The following is a 16,381-nucleotide window of genomic DNA, read 5'->3' on the forward strand; positions in this document are numbered from 1 at the left end:
ATATCAATAATATTTCGATTATTAAACTAACTGACTTTGTTATGTTTAACATTTGGACACAAGCTGATTCTGTAAATGCTTCAATAACATCAGTGGATTTAAACTTGGAAGTAACATTACTGCTGCATTTCACTTGTAACTAGTTGTATTACTCGCATTCATGTTTTTAACATTATATAGACAGCAACTTGTACGCATGCTCAAATCATAACTTAATTTCACAATTATGTCCGATATTTTTTTTTTCAATGTGTGCGATGTTTTTTCTGAGTGTCATGATTGTGAATCCCGTCTTATTTTTCTTATCTCTGTATTGAGTAAGATTTTTTTTGTACATTTGGCGATTTTTCAAGCCGAAAAAAAAATACATGTTTTTAGTTTCATATTTTCAAGCGTTATATTATCATGACGACAGCACACATTAATATTTCCTCTTGTTCCATTAGCCAACGTAGCCTGTTATTAGTCTGTCTGAAAACGTAATACAAGACAACACATGAGGTAGGTTGTATGCACGTTTAAAGGTAGGTTTCGCCCAACCTAATTTTTTTTTTTTTTTTTTTTGTAAAACCCGACAAACAGCAGAAAAGACGAAAAACACTTATTATTTTCAAATTAATTTCTGAATTGCATATGAGATTATTAAACAAACGTGTCTTGAAAACAAAATTGAAGGAAATCCTTGTTTTTATATGCGACGATTAACTGACTGGATAGTATGCAAATGAAGCTGCGATAGATTGTGTTGTCGAAATTGCGCACTGTTGCGTATTGGAAAAAACTAAATGCCTGAATGAATGCATGTGTGAGAGAAAAAAATGTATCTGAATCGGCAAAAAAGAGGAGGAAATTAGAATGGAATCGGCAGCACCCTAGGATATCACTAGGGAATGAAAGTCAGAGATAACATGCAGCAAAAAGCAGAAACAGAAGCCGCATCTGCTGCGAAGCTTTCCGGATTCTGTTGGACTCGTGCACGTGGCGAGTTAACATTGGCAGACTAACTACCTGTATGCTTGATGTACTATGCTAGCTAAGCGTGAAGTGTTGTAGATTATAAGTGATACACATCGCACGAGTTTTTTTTTTTTTTTTTTTTTACTAAAGTTAATGTGCCAGCACTGTCACTGCTATCTGATATTTTGTTACATGCATCCATTTGTTGGTGCAGCCTCGTTTTGGAAAAAAGTTACGTCATTGTTCTTTGTTTAACTTCGCCCTAATTTTAGAGGAGCATTTTCTTGGTCAAGCTAGCAACTTGTCGCATATATTGGTGGCTGTATGCATTTCAAATGATCTGAAGATTATATCTATGGACAGGATAAATTTTAATTTCGTAGTCGTTATATTTCATTGGGCGAAACCTACATTTAATCTACAAACGTCTTACTTGAGTATATTCCTGGTCACTAGGAAAGCTGCTACCAAATATAGTAATGGCTCGTTGCTTCTTAAGGATTTCCTGCTGTAGAATAGTCAGTGCTCCGTAGTTTTCAGTCAACAACAGTAGGTATCGACTCTCACTGAAAGCAATATACCACAGGCTCTACAATTCAATTATATGAGTTCATTGATTTTTTCAACTTTAGAAATTAGTTTTTTGACAATCCATTGTTTGCGAATATTTTACAAATTTATTTTTGACTGTATCACTAATTTCAAACTATGTTATCAAATATAGAAAATATAGATCGCACATGATGACTACTTATGATACATTATTTCACATCAATAACTTAATCTCGTCATAACATCTTTGTGCTGTTTTTTTAATTATTCTGAAAATTAGATCATACATAAACACAAAAACAATGCAAATAGCTGTTCTCTAGTCTATAAAAGAACACTAAAGGTGTCATCAAATAAATACTACACCGCAATGTGTTTTATTTATGTTCCCCCGTGATGATGTTTACATTCCCACACATGTTAACTGAAAACTTGCCTCGCCTTCTCTTTGTGCAGCCTTTTTTCTATAAGGTATACAATGATTTTATATATCACATATACTGATATAACAATTTCACATTGATTTGTATCATTCAGCAAATTCCAAAGTCGACAAAGAACTTAAAATATCGTGACCGAAACAAGTATTTGTTTGGTAAATCGTTGGACTTTCGGAGTGTGTTTGCCAGCAATTTTTCAATATCAAAGTTGTTTATCTTTAATGAATATTGCTGTGAGGTAGTCTAATGGTCTGTTTTAAAAGGTCAATGTCACTCAATCACAAAAATACAAATTTAACAGGACAACAAGTTAACTGCCGGTATATCAAGCGCAAAGGACATGTGTCAGCTACCATTAGATTTTGCACACGAAAGCAGATGCATGTTATATTACTATGACAGAGAACTTGTAGGATACCTTTAAAAAATTCAAAAGGCCCCAGGGGCCTGTACTAGAATTGCCTTAATGTTACCCTCTTAAGGTGTACACCAGGGTTCCTTTTTAGTCCAAAACTGTATCAAATTAATGTTCAATTTCGGTAAAACGTTATCAAATTTTCAGAAGATTAAATTTCTGAGAAATTTGACTGAAAAAAGTGTGTCTTAAAATCTATTTTTTAAATTATTTTACAAAGTCCTGAAAAATGACCAAATTAAGAGATCTAATTTAAGCAATATCAAATCTTCACCGAAGTGGTACATCCACTTTCGGTCCTTGTACACCAAAGGAAAATTTTAATTATTTGAACTATAATGTAAACAAAACAGAGAAATTTTAAGAAAAATCTGAAACCGGTCAATTTGTCATCTAAAGATAAAACTGTTGGAAGGTCTATTTAAAAAAAAATATATATATACCCTACACAATTCAAAATTTCAAATTGTCTATTTGCATGACAAAAAAGGATTCCTATTATGTTTCAAAAGTAACACATACGGGAGTTATAGGGATCGCAGAATTAAACCAAAAATAGATTCCTGGAAATCCCCTTTTGGGCACAAGATTTCATAGAGAGGTGAATGTTTCGGAGCCTGCTGATTGGGTATTCAGGGCGCATCAGTTTCAAATGTTTCATGTGTGGGTTGGGCAATACATGTAGATGTGAATATATATAAAGAAATTTTAAATTTCTGTCAAGTGTGTGTCTGACAGGGGGAGGTAATCAATATTGGAATTTCATGAATATTTTGGTCAATTTTTGGTGCGGAATTCAACATAAGATGGCCCCCCCACACACACACATAAAAGTTTAGCAAGATGGTAGATCTTAATTTCTTTTTATTCACAGGTATGCGAGATGCCATTCTTCAAAATTAGTGACAGGTGACCAGACTTGAAAACTCCATTTAACCTGGACAGTGGCAAACGTTAATATATCGTATATAGAGAAATCATTTGGTTCTGCGGTCTCTATAGGATGACAACCGGATATGAAGTTTTCGTCATTCAGCGTCTCTGGACACCATTTGATTGAACCCAATCTGCATATTTTTGACTGGAAATCGAGTGTTGAAGGTATTTTGCTTGTATTTTATAGATATTTGGTAGTTTTTTTTAATATGGAGGCCTTCCTGTCTTGATAACGACACTATAAATTGGGGAATTTAGTTAAAAAAATCACATTACACATGTGTTGTTAATATAGCTTAGCACATGAACCAATATCTTAGCAAGTGATTATACAGAAGATGTTTATGTCACGATTATGACACAGGGGCTTGTGGCAGTATGACACAGGGGCTAGGGTCCTGGCCTGGGGCGGGGGTACATGTAAGAAGTCTGGTGACTTAGAATATGATGTGTATTTCAATGTTACTTAGTACACTTAATCCACGTGATACACTGTGATTAGGAGTTATTCAAGCCTAATATTAGGCTTTAGGCATTATCTCGTTCCCTGTATTTATCAATTTATCATAATCACTATTCTATTGATCAGTATATGTAACTCAAATATTTTATGTATTTTTTCATCAAATGGATATAGTGTTGTTTGGTTCTGTAAAATAAAACAGTATAGTCTTCTCTTTCAATATTAAGTGTTTAAGACTGGTCAGGAATATGTAATAGATTCAGGCTGTAGGTCGGTGGTTTTCATTTGGGTACTCTGGGTTCCTCCAAGTACAATTGACACATCCTTAAATGGCCATGAAACCTAATCGATCTATATAAAACACTTTGTTTTTGTGTTCATTAATCAGCTACTTTAACTCATTCATTTTAGTCATTTAATCATTTATATATTCATTTCTTCTGTTTCAGCCGAGCTTTGAACATGGTACCTTTTGGGCCGACCAGTTTAACAGCTTATTCCTGACTTGAAGATAGCGCCAAGGGGAGTTCACTCATTTCATGAAAATACAAGACAGAGTTACCTTTCCACAAATGACCTGAGTATTTATTTGTGAGTATAATTTGTCTTTTTTCTCTATATATTTCTCTCATATACCTCTCTGGTTCAATTATCAGTGTTATTAATTTCTTCGAGATGGATAGTCGAGTGAAATTCGAGTTATCTCCCTTCCATTGTCTGTAGGTCTCTGGTAAACGGGGTCATTTAGCAGTCAGATGGTGCAAATTTAGAGGTGAATTGTGTAATTCTTTCACTTCCAGATCTTGTAACTGACTTGTATACATAAATATGTGAGTGAAGGATAAGTTTTATTCTATTTTTCAAAATCATTTTCTTTCTAATAGCCACGATTCTTCAAATGTTGCTCTAGATTTGATTTTATCTGTCCTTGAAATCCTTCAGAGGTTAATAATTCCCTTTTTTACATCAATTGGTATACATTTGTTAATTTTAGAATCATCTCATTCAGAAAATCAGGGCAAATTTGAATTTTTTTGGGCTGTTTTGTATCAATATTTTATAAGCTGCATCATAATTTCTCTGTGTTATATCAGATATATTATGACATAATATGTTATAATCATTTCTTTATGATATTGTTTTGATTACTAAGTTATATATCTATAGTATTGAGCCAGTTCTGGAACTTTGCTTTGCTTAAATTTTCAGTTCTGGATATTTTTTGCTAGATACTCCGAAAATGGGGGGTGGGGGTAAAGAATATGAGTAATCTCCCCCCGATCTTCAAGTTTAATTCAGTTGTTCATATTATCCTGTAGTACACTAACTATACTATAGTTATAAGTAAAACTCAAAAGTCTAGGTTCAAATTTCATTGAAATATTTAAATTTTTATTTCTAAACTGTTTCAATTCTCATAATTTTTCTTACAGGAATCTTCATCGTCGATACGAGTACATAGCTTGCAATACCAGACCAACCCATGCAGCGAGCAAACCCCCATTCTGGAATCAGACCTTATGGGCATGTAGCTTTCCAAAAATGGTAAATTTGAAAAATATGTAAAATGCTATAGGGACCGCAGAATTAAACCAAAAATAGATTCCTGGAAATCCCCTTTTGGGCACAAGATTTCATAGAGAGGTGAATGTTTCGGAGCCTGTTGACTGAGTATTCAGGGCGCATCAGTTTCAAATGTTTAATGTGTGTATTGGGCAATACATATAGATGTGAAATATATAAAGAAATTTTAAAATTCTCTCAAGTGTGTGTCTAACAGGGAGAGGTAATCAATATTGGAATTTCATGAATATTTTGGTCAATTTTTGGTGCGGAATTCAACATAAGATGGCACCCCCCTCATAAAAGTTTAGCATGATGGTAGATCTTAATTTCTTTTTATTCACAGGTATGCGAGATGCCATTCTTCAAAATTAGTGACAGGTGACCAGACCTGAACACTCCATTTAACCTTGACAGTAGCAAACGTTAATATATCGAAATCATTTGGTTCTGCGGTCTCTATATCGTGGTAAATAGAACACTGAACCATTTAGTCATAGCGCGATAACTCAGTCATATGAGCTTTGAAGACCTCATACCGTGAGTAGTTTTTGTTTTTTATTCAAACGGTCAGTTTAAAAAATGGAATATTTAATAAACTATGTTTTCTTTTTCATTTTTCGGTAAGAGCACGTCGGAGTACTGCCTTTTTATGTTATGATCAAAATAGTATTTTAATAAACTAAAATAAACAATAAGCCATACTATCTCTAATGCGCGCTATCAAAACTGAATTTTAAGTCGGGAAAACCCTACAAAAATGTCAACAATCGTACGATCATGCAAAGCGATCATTTGATGAATGATTTTCTGCAAATAATTACTTTTCCTCTTAAATTTTGAAAACATACATGTCGCTGTAAGGTCGAAACGATATGCAGATATGCACCATACCTCTTTCCAGTCTGTATGACTCCCGTTTTTGTCAAAGACAGATTCGCAGACTCAGAATTCATCTGGGTCATCAAATAGCCTAACGTTTTTTTAGCGGCCTTTGCTAACCTTGTGAAAAATAACTGACAACACCAATAGTATGACATTTTATCCATCAGCCCATGAACTCGACCAAAGCAAAACACAATCCTTATGTATCAGTTTACAGATACATGTATATAAACTTTGTAAAGATTTGAAAGTCTCTCTGGGCTTGTGTAAATCTACAGTGAACTAAGTATTTAAAAAATCAGCCATAAGGATTTTAATTTTATGATCGATCATATATTCATTTAAAAACAATTATTTAATCAGTGTGAGCTTGTTAAAGTTCTATACATTCTCAATAGATGTAGAAAGTGTAAAAACCGTCCGCAAAGCTGCCGAAGGATAATATCTAAACTGTACAGTCTCGCGCTTCAATTTCTAGTGATCACTTATCTCTGATGGAAACGTACTGACGTTGATCGACACAGGGATATGACTCTTTGTATTCGAGAGAACAACTGATGCTAATACTGTTTGGTGTTACTTGAATTACAAAAATAAAATCTTGATATATTGTGTATTATGAATTGTAACGTCTGCACGTTGTTTTCAAACAACCGTAAGGTAAAACTCGATCTTGTACTGTATTTTGCCCTCTGAAAGTAGGTCATTTTTGTGCGAAATCAATGTTAATCTGGCTAAATTCAGGGACCAAATGAAACAGATTGTCTTCGGTAGTCCAATTTGGGTAGAAACAAAAATAAATTGTATTACATGAACAACATTACCATGCATTATCATGGTTTATTATTTATCTGTCGTTTATATCCGTATGTTATTGTACGACACACTACATTACCTGAAGTAGCATCGCCATTTTCGTGTCAGTTTTGAGACATGCCTAACAACACATATAATATTGTGTACTTGTCAATGTATTCCCTATACTACAAGCGTGACATATGTGAAAGTATACCTGTCCTTAGTAATCCCAGTTAGACAGGCCTGGATCAAACCTGCCTGAGAACAATCGGGATCGTCATCTTTCTTCTGTAACAAAATCAGATAAACAGTTTAAGAACTGGCGCAAAATATTTATTGCACAGCTTCTCTTTCACTTTGCAGGACATAAGATTAAAGGGACAATTCAATCTAAGACAACATTAAAATTTGTACATATATCGGGAAAAACCGGTTCTAATGGAAATTAGATCAGTCGGTTTTACTGTGATATGCTCGAAAAGCCCATGGTGGTGAAATGTGTGTGAAACTTTCAAACTCGCTCGCTGTCCGCCATTACACATTGTGGTCGAACATCTTGTATGCCGAACACAGTAGTGGTTTACCTTATTAGATGAACTGTCTTGCCTAAGAATCATTTTATTACCTCCTCAGTGGTTATGAAGTTCATTTGTTTAACGTGCGTGACTTTGGCTCGGGTATAGGTACAGAGTACATACTGTACCTGCTTAATCGTATTGATCGACGATTTGTAGTTACAACGGTATCAATTAAAATACTTAACAATGACGTGGAATTTGTCAATATATTGAGTTAAATGTTTCATAAGAAATGTAGAACAATACATTTATGCCATATTTTGCTTCTTGGTTATGTAAAAGAATTAGCCTGAGTGAATTGTCCCTTTAAAACATAGATTTCATATACAAAATATCGATGTTTTACGTAGAAATGATTGCTAGCTTATTGGCCAGTGCTACCGAACGAAAGACCTGTTATAGATGACATTGAAGAAATTGAATTTAAGAAAACCAAGGTGTCTTTTGTAGAACTATAAAAATGCACCTTGTTGTACACCTCGGGAGAGCATCAATACACCAACCATAACACAGACTACACTACTGCAAAAACCATCAGGGATTTGTTAAATTGGTTTGTAGGCAAAATTTAATGGCGGCTGAAACAGGTTCTTTCAGGCCAATTTCATGTAAGACATAGCGCTGTTAGTTGCGTTTTACTGCACCGATAGTTCTGCAGTTTGGCGGCCTTATCCCTAAACGTTTTCGTTATATTGCCGGTAAACGATTTCTTTTGGAAAGAAGTGTAGCTTTTCAGCCAACCTGGATACCGTGGATACACTCGGAGAGTAACGTGCACATGAAAACTGACAATACACGCAAGAATATTTATCTGCCTCTTTCATGAAAAAATGTTTCAATAATGAATACAAAGCCTAGGCATTTTCTGTATTAATTTAGTCTTCTGATCTGCGTATTTACTTCAAGATATTAAAGCCCAAAAATACACTATCTTGAAAAAAAATCGTTTTATAGGAATTCAGGGATGTTATTGCAGATTCAGTGTACCAAACCGTAAAACAATCAGTGCTGTGAAAAGTTATTTACAACAAACGGTATTGATCACGCTGCTTTCCCATACTGTATAGAAATTAATTATTATTCAGTACATTCGGTTCGCGTACATTAGGTCATTTGATATTCAATAAAAAATCGCGAATAAAAACGTTAAAGGTTCTCTCCGATGTCAGATTGACAGCTGCAAACTTATATCTGCTGAGTAAGTATTCATGCTTAATAAGATGTCAAAAATGGAAATTTTTTAAACCTAATTTTGAGTGAATGCGATGGTTAATTTAGCTTCAAAAGATATTTTACTTCATTTTTTGTTAAAGAGATTCCCGTATGATGTACCGCAAATCAGGTAATTTTTGTAGTCCTGTATTGAATTTCGATTAATTTGTATTGAACTTATGTTATATTTTAATATGATATGCTTAATGCCTTGAAATCTATAAAATTGCAAAAAAGTCACATTTCATTAACTACGTAAATCGGCCCCCCGGCAAGAGTTATGGCAATCAGCTTTTATAAAAGCAAAAAAAAGTCAAAAACACCATTACTTGACATGTGAATCATTGAATAATTGTTTTGGAAATCCAGATTCTTTAAAAGGGACTTAATGCATTTATTCATATTAAATTTTGATTGTCATGATGAGGACGGATACCAAAAAAAGGATTCAAATGACTTACTGTTTCTGTGATGTTTACAGTGGTTAGTATTTTCCCAAACACATCGATGGGATTGATGTCATCCATTCCTCCAAAGTTACGCATGATAGCATGCTTTATCTGGTGCCAAGTAGGCCTGCTTTTCTTCTGATCAGCAAATGCATACACCATTTTCAACAAACTGAAAGAAAATCAAATAACGTTCAATTTTATCGATTTCTTTATTTTTAATATCTATAACTAACCTAATTCGATAATTGGTTAGAAACAAGCTTAAAATAATATGCAGGTTTGACTGTTGCATTTAAAACTTACAATTTGATTTTTTTTATCCACAAAACACACAAGTACAATACGAAGGGCATGTTATATTAAATATTAATTCAATTGAACCAAATCATAAATGAAGAAAAAGGAAAACCTTTATGGGAATATAAGATTTCACAATAAAGACTAGATGGTTTATTACATTTCAGCTATTTTACCAAACTGGACACTCAATTCCCATAAGATAAGTTTGGTTAGTCAACGCTAAAATGTACACAATATTTCAAAACCAGTCTACATAAATGTATTATTTCGCTATAGTTAATTACAAGTTCTACCACAATAGGGATGGGAGCTATACAACTCCCGAAATAAACATCTCTGTGCGCATTCTGATTAGCTGACACGATGAACTTTAATCGAACTACTTTCCTCCGGTGTCACGCCATCGTTTGTCAACGTCATCAATATTTGAGTGACGTCATACTGCTAGACTATGACCGTCGCTTGGCATAGCCAACAAAGTGCCGTTGGAAAGTGGATGTGTTGTGGTCGTTATGTTAAAATTCGTTACATTTTTTGTGTAAAATAGACCGGACAAAAAATAATAAGAGGAATTTACTGATGACTTTGGCAGATTTAATCAATGATTTACAATTAAACTACTTATTCGGATCACCTGGTCATTTTTCACCGTTCGGTTCGCAGAAGTTAAATTAATTATCTTCAAGATTTTTTTCAATATTACCACAAGTTGAAGACTAGATTTGAGTTGGTCGCTATGTGTAAAATAACATACTGATAAGTGAGGAAATCATGGTCAAAGGAATGCAACTCGAGATGATTTCAGCGACCGGTCGCGATCGTTACGCAACATTGATAATCGGGCCAATATGTTGTCTTATATGACATTGAAAACTCAACACATTTGTAAACATATCTCCAAAGTATACGTGTGTATACATTTACACAAATCACCACTATACATCAAATTAGCAAGGCGCTGAAATCTCACAAAGTTATAGTTAAATTTACGGAAAACGACCGAATCACCACAATCGCATGGCTTTATCTCCACCATATTGTATAATAACACCTTGAAATGGTATACTTTGTAGAAAGTCTCCCAAATAATACAAGTGGGAACAACCACTACTTAATATCAAATTATAAAGACACTTTAAATTGTAGACAGTGTTTCAAACAATGTATATGCATCTAATCATAAAGACGTTTAGATAGGACAAAGAAAACTAAAATTGTGATTTTTGATATCCTACAGTTGGGAGCAAACTAAACTTGGTATCTAGTGCACTTTGTAGTGCACACGTAGTGAACAACGTGTTACAATGTTAACTCTAGTGCACTACAATGTTAACTCTAGTGCACTACGTAGTGCACTTCAGTTTTACAGTGCCTGTATACGTACGTGCATGTACGTGATACACACATGTTCCAGTATAACCTTACAAAAACAAGTATATTCAAATTTGTGGTATAACTTATATTTATTTTGAAATAAATAAATGAATGAATTTTCCGGAATACTATATGGATCCTTACAATTACTAACATTGATTTGTAATATGGGGGATGAAAGTAATGCCAACAGTGTGCATGGACAATTAAAATTGTCAATTAAAATAACTTGTATTTTTAGATACAGTGTTTCATGAAGCTACATTTGTTCTGGCTAGATTTTATAGGTTTTACCAGAAATTTATACATATAATATTGATTTATTCATCTCAAATATCTGACTTTATGACACGTTCATGCCTATATTATTACGTAATTCACATCCTAATATTCTTAGGCAAAAAAAAAAATTAAAAAAACTAAACTGTAGGCAGTTTAGCGGTATGATTGGTTCGTATGTATAACTGAGCCAGCATGTTAGTTAAATTTCAGGTAAAACAATTCATGTCCAGAGGGCAGAATAAGTGTCAGAGTGGCGAAATACATATACAATATACATGTAGCTAGGTAGTAGGTTTGGGGTGGGGCTGGGGTATAAAGGAGCCCAAGGGGTATTGTCTCGAAGCATGTTTGGAATACACATAATATATACATGTACATGTAGTGTAAATTTAACTATATAGTACATAATTAATAAACCCCTCTCCATCTCCTCAAAAATATAAATAAAATAAAAACAAGATACAAAACAATGTAAATACATTATCTTCATTTTGAGGGGAAAAAACAATATTATAACAATTATTCTCAATTGAAAGAATAAGCGTATTTTGATAAAAAGTAGCTGTAAGTTTATTATTATTATTATATGAAACAAAACCACATGGGGTCAAGTAGACAGTTAGACTTTACTAAACTAATCAGGTACAGAGGCTGTCACAGCATGCTATATATCTATTGAATTGAATGCTACAATGGACCCCCTGGGGTTAAAGAAAATAGGTATACCTTACCTGTGACGCCTGACTGATCATCTCAGGTAAGGTGTCACCTCAGGTGGTGGGATGGGGAAATAGGGAGAAAAGGGCCCTATAGGCCTAGTGACCATAACGACAGACCTGTGTGCCAAGAGTTTACAGTATACAAGTCATAAGTCACCAAGTCATTTATGTATGCGGGTACAGTGTATACCTGACATTACCTGTATCCCCATGTACAATGTACAGTACATGTATATTAGTGTATGTGACAGACTTTTGTACCGATTACACATCAATTAAATATGATAACAATTAAATAATCAATATGTTCACGTATGTAGTTAGAAATCCTTGATATGTATATGATAAAAATATTGTATTTTATGTGTATGTGTAAACACTAAAACACAACATGAATTATATGCGACACTCCACATTATTTTAATGTACATGCAGGTCGATGATCATCACTTTTAGTTAATAATCTTTTAATAAATGTACACAACTTTTGCTGCTTAATTTTGATATAGATTTCATATGTTTATACATATATATATACGGTATATAGAAATAAATCAAAATTTAATATATCAATCAAAATATATTTCAAATATTATGATGTAATATTACATGTGTAGAAATATATGTGTTAACAGAAATAAGGATTTGATTTAAATAATTTGATCGACTCATCAACGTGGTCCGTTTATCATATGTAATGATTTCGCAAATTTGATTGACTGATCGTCCTAATCGCACAGCTGTTAAATAACCATATAAATTTCTTGCTAGAATTAATTAACAGAGTCAGAGACATATAAAATCTATATTTGTATGTCTCTGACAGAGTTATTTGGGTACAAAGGAAGCTAATAATAAGAACTATTTAATAAATTTCAACTTAATTTATTTCAGTTAAATTGTTGACTCTTGACAAAATGCAAAGTTCTGTAACTTTTCAAAAATCAAAACTCATAGGGCACCTGTTCACCTGTATTTTCAGGAATCACAATTTTTGTGTTAATTGAACTGGCTTCATAGGTAATTACAGGATTAGGTGAGGGGCAGTCATGCATGACAAGACAGGTGACCCCTAGCTTGGTTATTGCCCTAGGCCTGGAGCCTGGCCAGTACAGGTAAAATTCACCAAGCGACTTATGAGGGTATAATAAAAGTGTAATAGCCAAAACTGCTAAATGTACAAAATCTGACATTCTAAATGTGAAATACAATTATATATAGCTGTTAATTTCTAGAATGGCAAAAACAAAGATATATGATTCAAATAAATAAATAATAAAATCAAATAAAAAAATTAATTAAATACTTGAAATAAATTAAAATAAATATAGCTATTTATATCTAGAATACCTAATATTTGATCTGAGTAATAAATGTAGCTATTAGTAAATGTATTATAACAAGTATAAAATATTTGATCCTAATAAATAAGTAAATTCATTTATTTTCTGAAAAAAAAATTATCTAAAGAAAAGATGCATGTGGTCAAGCCATAGTGCAGCTTACGGTATAGTCTTTACTTTAATATTAAAACTCATATTAGGCTAAATTACTCAGATGAAACCCATATATAATAATGTACACCAATAAATGTAACCATTTTATTTAATAAATTAATTATTTACATACTAACTTAGGTTATGCTAATTTTTAAATACAGAGTACATTTGGTAATTCATCTAAAATAATTGAAAGATATTTAAAACCATTCAATGAAATATATACATGAACAGATTGTACATGTACAATTTATGCAATAAGTAGGAGTATCAGGCTCATTTATCTTGTGCACTACGATGTGAACTCTAGTGCACTACAGTGTTAACTCTAGTGCACTACGTTGTTAACTCTAGTGCACTACAATGTGAACTCTAGTGCACTACGATGTTAACTCTAGTGCACTACGATGTTAACTCTAGTGCACTAGCTAGTGAACCGGAGCACTGCTAGTAACTTTACTTGTGCACTCCAGTGCACTTCACTACCAAGTTTAGCTTGCTCCCAACTGTATATAGTCATACGTAACGGAAATTCATAATTTAAAGTGTATACAAAACGTTCAGGCAGCATTTAATCTCACCTGTAAAAGTCCCTCAGGCCAAAAAACTCTCTCATTTCCAAGGCCCTGTTAAACAGTTCTAAGTAGGCCTTAGCCATTTGGGGAATGTTGGTTTTGATAAGTTCGTAAACTTTTTTGTTGCTTTGGCATATCCCTCTGTAAATGTAAATACATTTTGAAACGTGTCATTTCTCAAAAAAAAAAAAATAAAATAAAAACAAACAAAAAAAAACGGAAATAAACATGGTTCAATATGAATTACTCAGAGCACATACAATTATAATGAAAAATAGAAAATTGATAATTAACATCAAAATTTAGTGTTTAAAGTTATAACTCTCGAGTTATTTTGGCTATCTTGAACATATGTAATTGGGATGAAGACAGATTTTTTTTAGAACTTTAGCAATAGCCAAAATGCTCATCTTGAGTAGACTCAGAACCTAACATTATCATCACAGTCACGCTCAGTTTCAAGTTCTATCCACAGTTTCAGGGCGCACTTCCCTACTGAACGAGATATTCCTATGGTCATGTTTTTAGTACTGGTTCCAGAGTCCAAGTTGGATGCTACCGACGAAGATGCTACTATGCAGCCTATAATATACAAAACAACTCGCTTAGATGATGATTCCTTCAGAGGGCATTTTCCCTAAAACGGAAATCAAACGTATCTCTCTATGTCAAAATAGATAAGGTTTATCTTTTGATAATTATTTCGATATTATGTATACTTTTTCATATTGGATTTAAAATACCTACCGTTATATTTTAAAATTTAATAGTAGGACTTATTCATAAACCCTTTGTATTGTTCTTTGGTAATGGCTATTCATCGCCGCTTCACATCCGTCTTCAAGTTGATGGATGTAAAGTCTGAAAAAATGAAACACAAATGTTAATAAATGGTTAACGACAGCAATTTATGACTTTTGTATACCATGATCTTAGTTTTGGCTTTAACATAAAAAGTACATTTAGGTCACCGACGAATCTTGAGAAAATCCTATAGATGTCTAGGTCGATTACTCTGTATGATTCATGTGCGAATGTTTGGGAAATCCTGAAGTGAGGTGTTACAAGATTTGCTCTTAATAAAGAACATGACCGATATCTTACCTATTAGTATGTATTATGTTTAGATTACAGTCCCCGAAAAAAAGAAGAAAGAACCATGTACTACAGGTAAGTCTTGGTTTCGAATATCATGTTTAAAACGTAGAGAATGACTTACTTTGACTCGTGTTCCATAAGCGGATGGTTATAAGGGAATAAAAGATATTTAAAAATTAAAGTCTATTATTTGGAAGTGAATAAATTTCTGCACTACTAAGAAGGTGTTGTGTATTATCAGCAACTTTAGGAGGAAAGAATTGTTAGAAAATAGGTTGGGGTGCATTTTATAAAAAAATAAACTGGAGTTTTCTACGAGACCGTTTGTTAGACAAGGATTTCCCCAGCCAGTTTCACAATTAATAGAATGTCAGCTTGACTAGGTGAGCTAAAACATGACGGAAGAACGACGGAAAGACGGACGACTAACCACGGACGAAAGGTAATTGGAATAGCCCAACATCTGAAGAAAACATAAGTAAACATAGTTATAAAACTAACATTATATAAGCTGAAACAAAACATATTCCGAGGAATAACTGAATCTTTATATATAGATCTATTAAATATTTCATTTATTTAGTCATTTTCTTTGGATTTCACAGACTATTAGAAACTTAAAAGCATTAAAAGATATTCTTTAAATTCATACGATAAATGTTATTTATCATTATACTCTAGAAATAATAAATTGTTGATTTTATACTAACCAAATTTTAATATATGTGGTTGAAAAACGATATTTTTCTTATTAAATCATGTAGAAATAGATGAACCACGCCACAATTAGATCAAGCGTACGACAACTTTCGTCCTGTTTTCAGCAATAAGAAAGACCTATAGTCGGTGAGCGGTGCTTTCCGTAAAAAGGTTGTCTAATATTCTCGCTTCGGGAGTTACCACACTCTTGCGGATTGACATTTTATCATTTTGCAACACATTTGTATCAATACACTCTGATACATACTCATATATGACGATCAATTCTTGTGGAGACCAAAATGAATTTTACACATCTGTTTTTATTATTCGTTTGGTCAAAGGCATCCTCATATCATATATACTTTTTTCATTAAGCTAAATGCGTTTGAGTTTGTGTATCAAGAGAGAGGCATTCGGATAGCTATTGTGGCGTGTATTGATATAGAGTTAAACCTGATATATTACTCTATATTTACACTTGCAAGGCTTGTTCACTATACGCAAATACTAGCCGATTTTGTTTACCATAACTGCATGGTAACATTGAACTTTGAACTTGCGTATGAAAATGTTCTATGCAA

At 33.2% G+C, this 16,381-nt stretch overlaps 1 pseudogene; it reads right to left on the bottom strand.

Annotated features, from left to right (window-relative positions):
* Positions 1-16,381, bottom strand: part of LOC138311480 (E3 ubiquitin-protein ligase rnf213-alpha-like) — a 127,485-nt pseudogene that overhangs the window by 36,001 nt on the left and 75,103 nt on the right.

This window comes from Argopecten irradians, unplaced genomic scaffold (genome assembly GCF_041381155.1).
Source record: "Argopecten irradians isolate NY unplaced genomic scaffold, Ai_NY scaffold_0030, whole genome shotgun sequence".
NCBI lineage: Eukaryota > Metazoa > Mollusca > Bivalvia > Pectinida > Pectinidae > Argopecten > Argopecten irradians.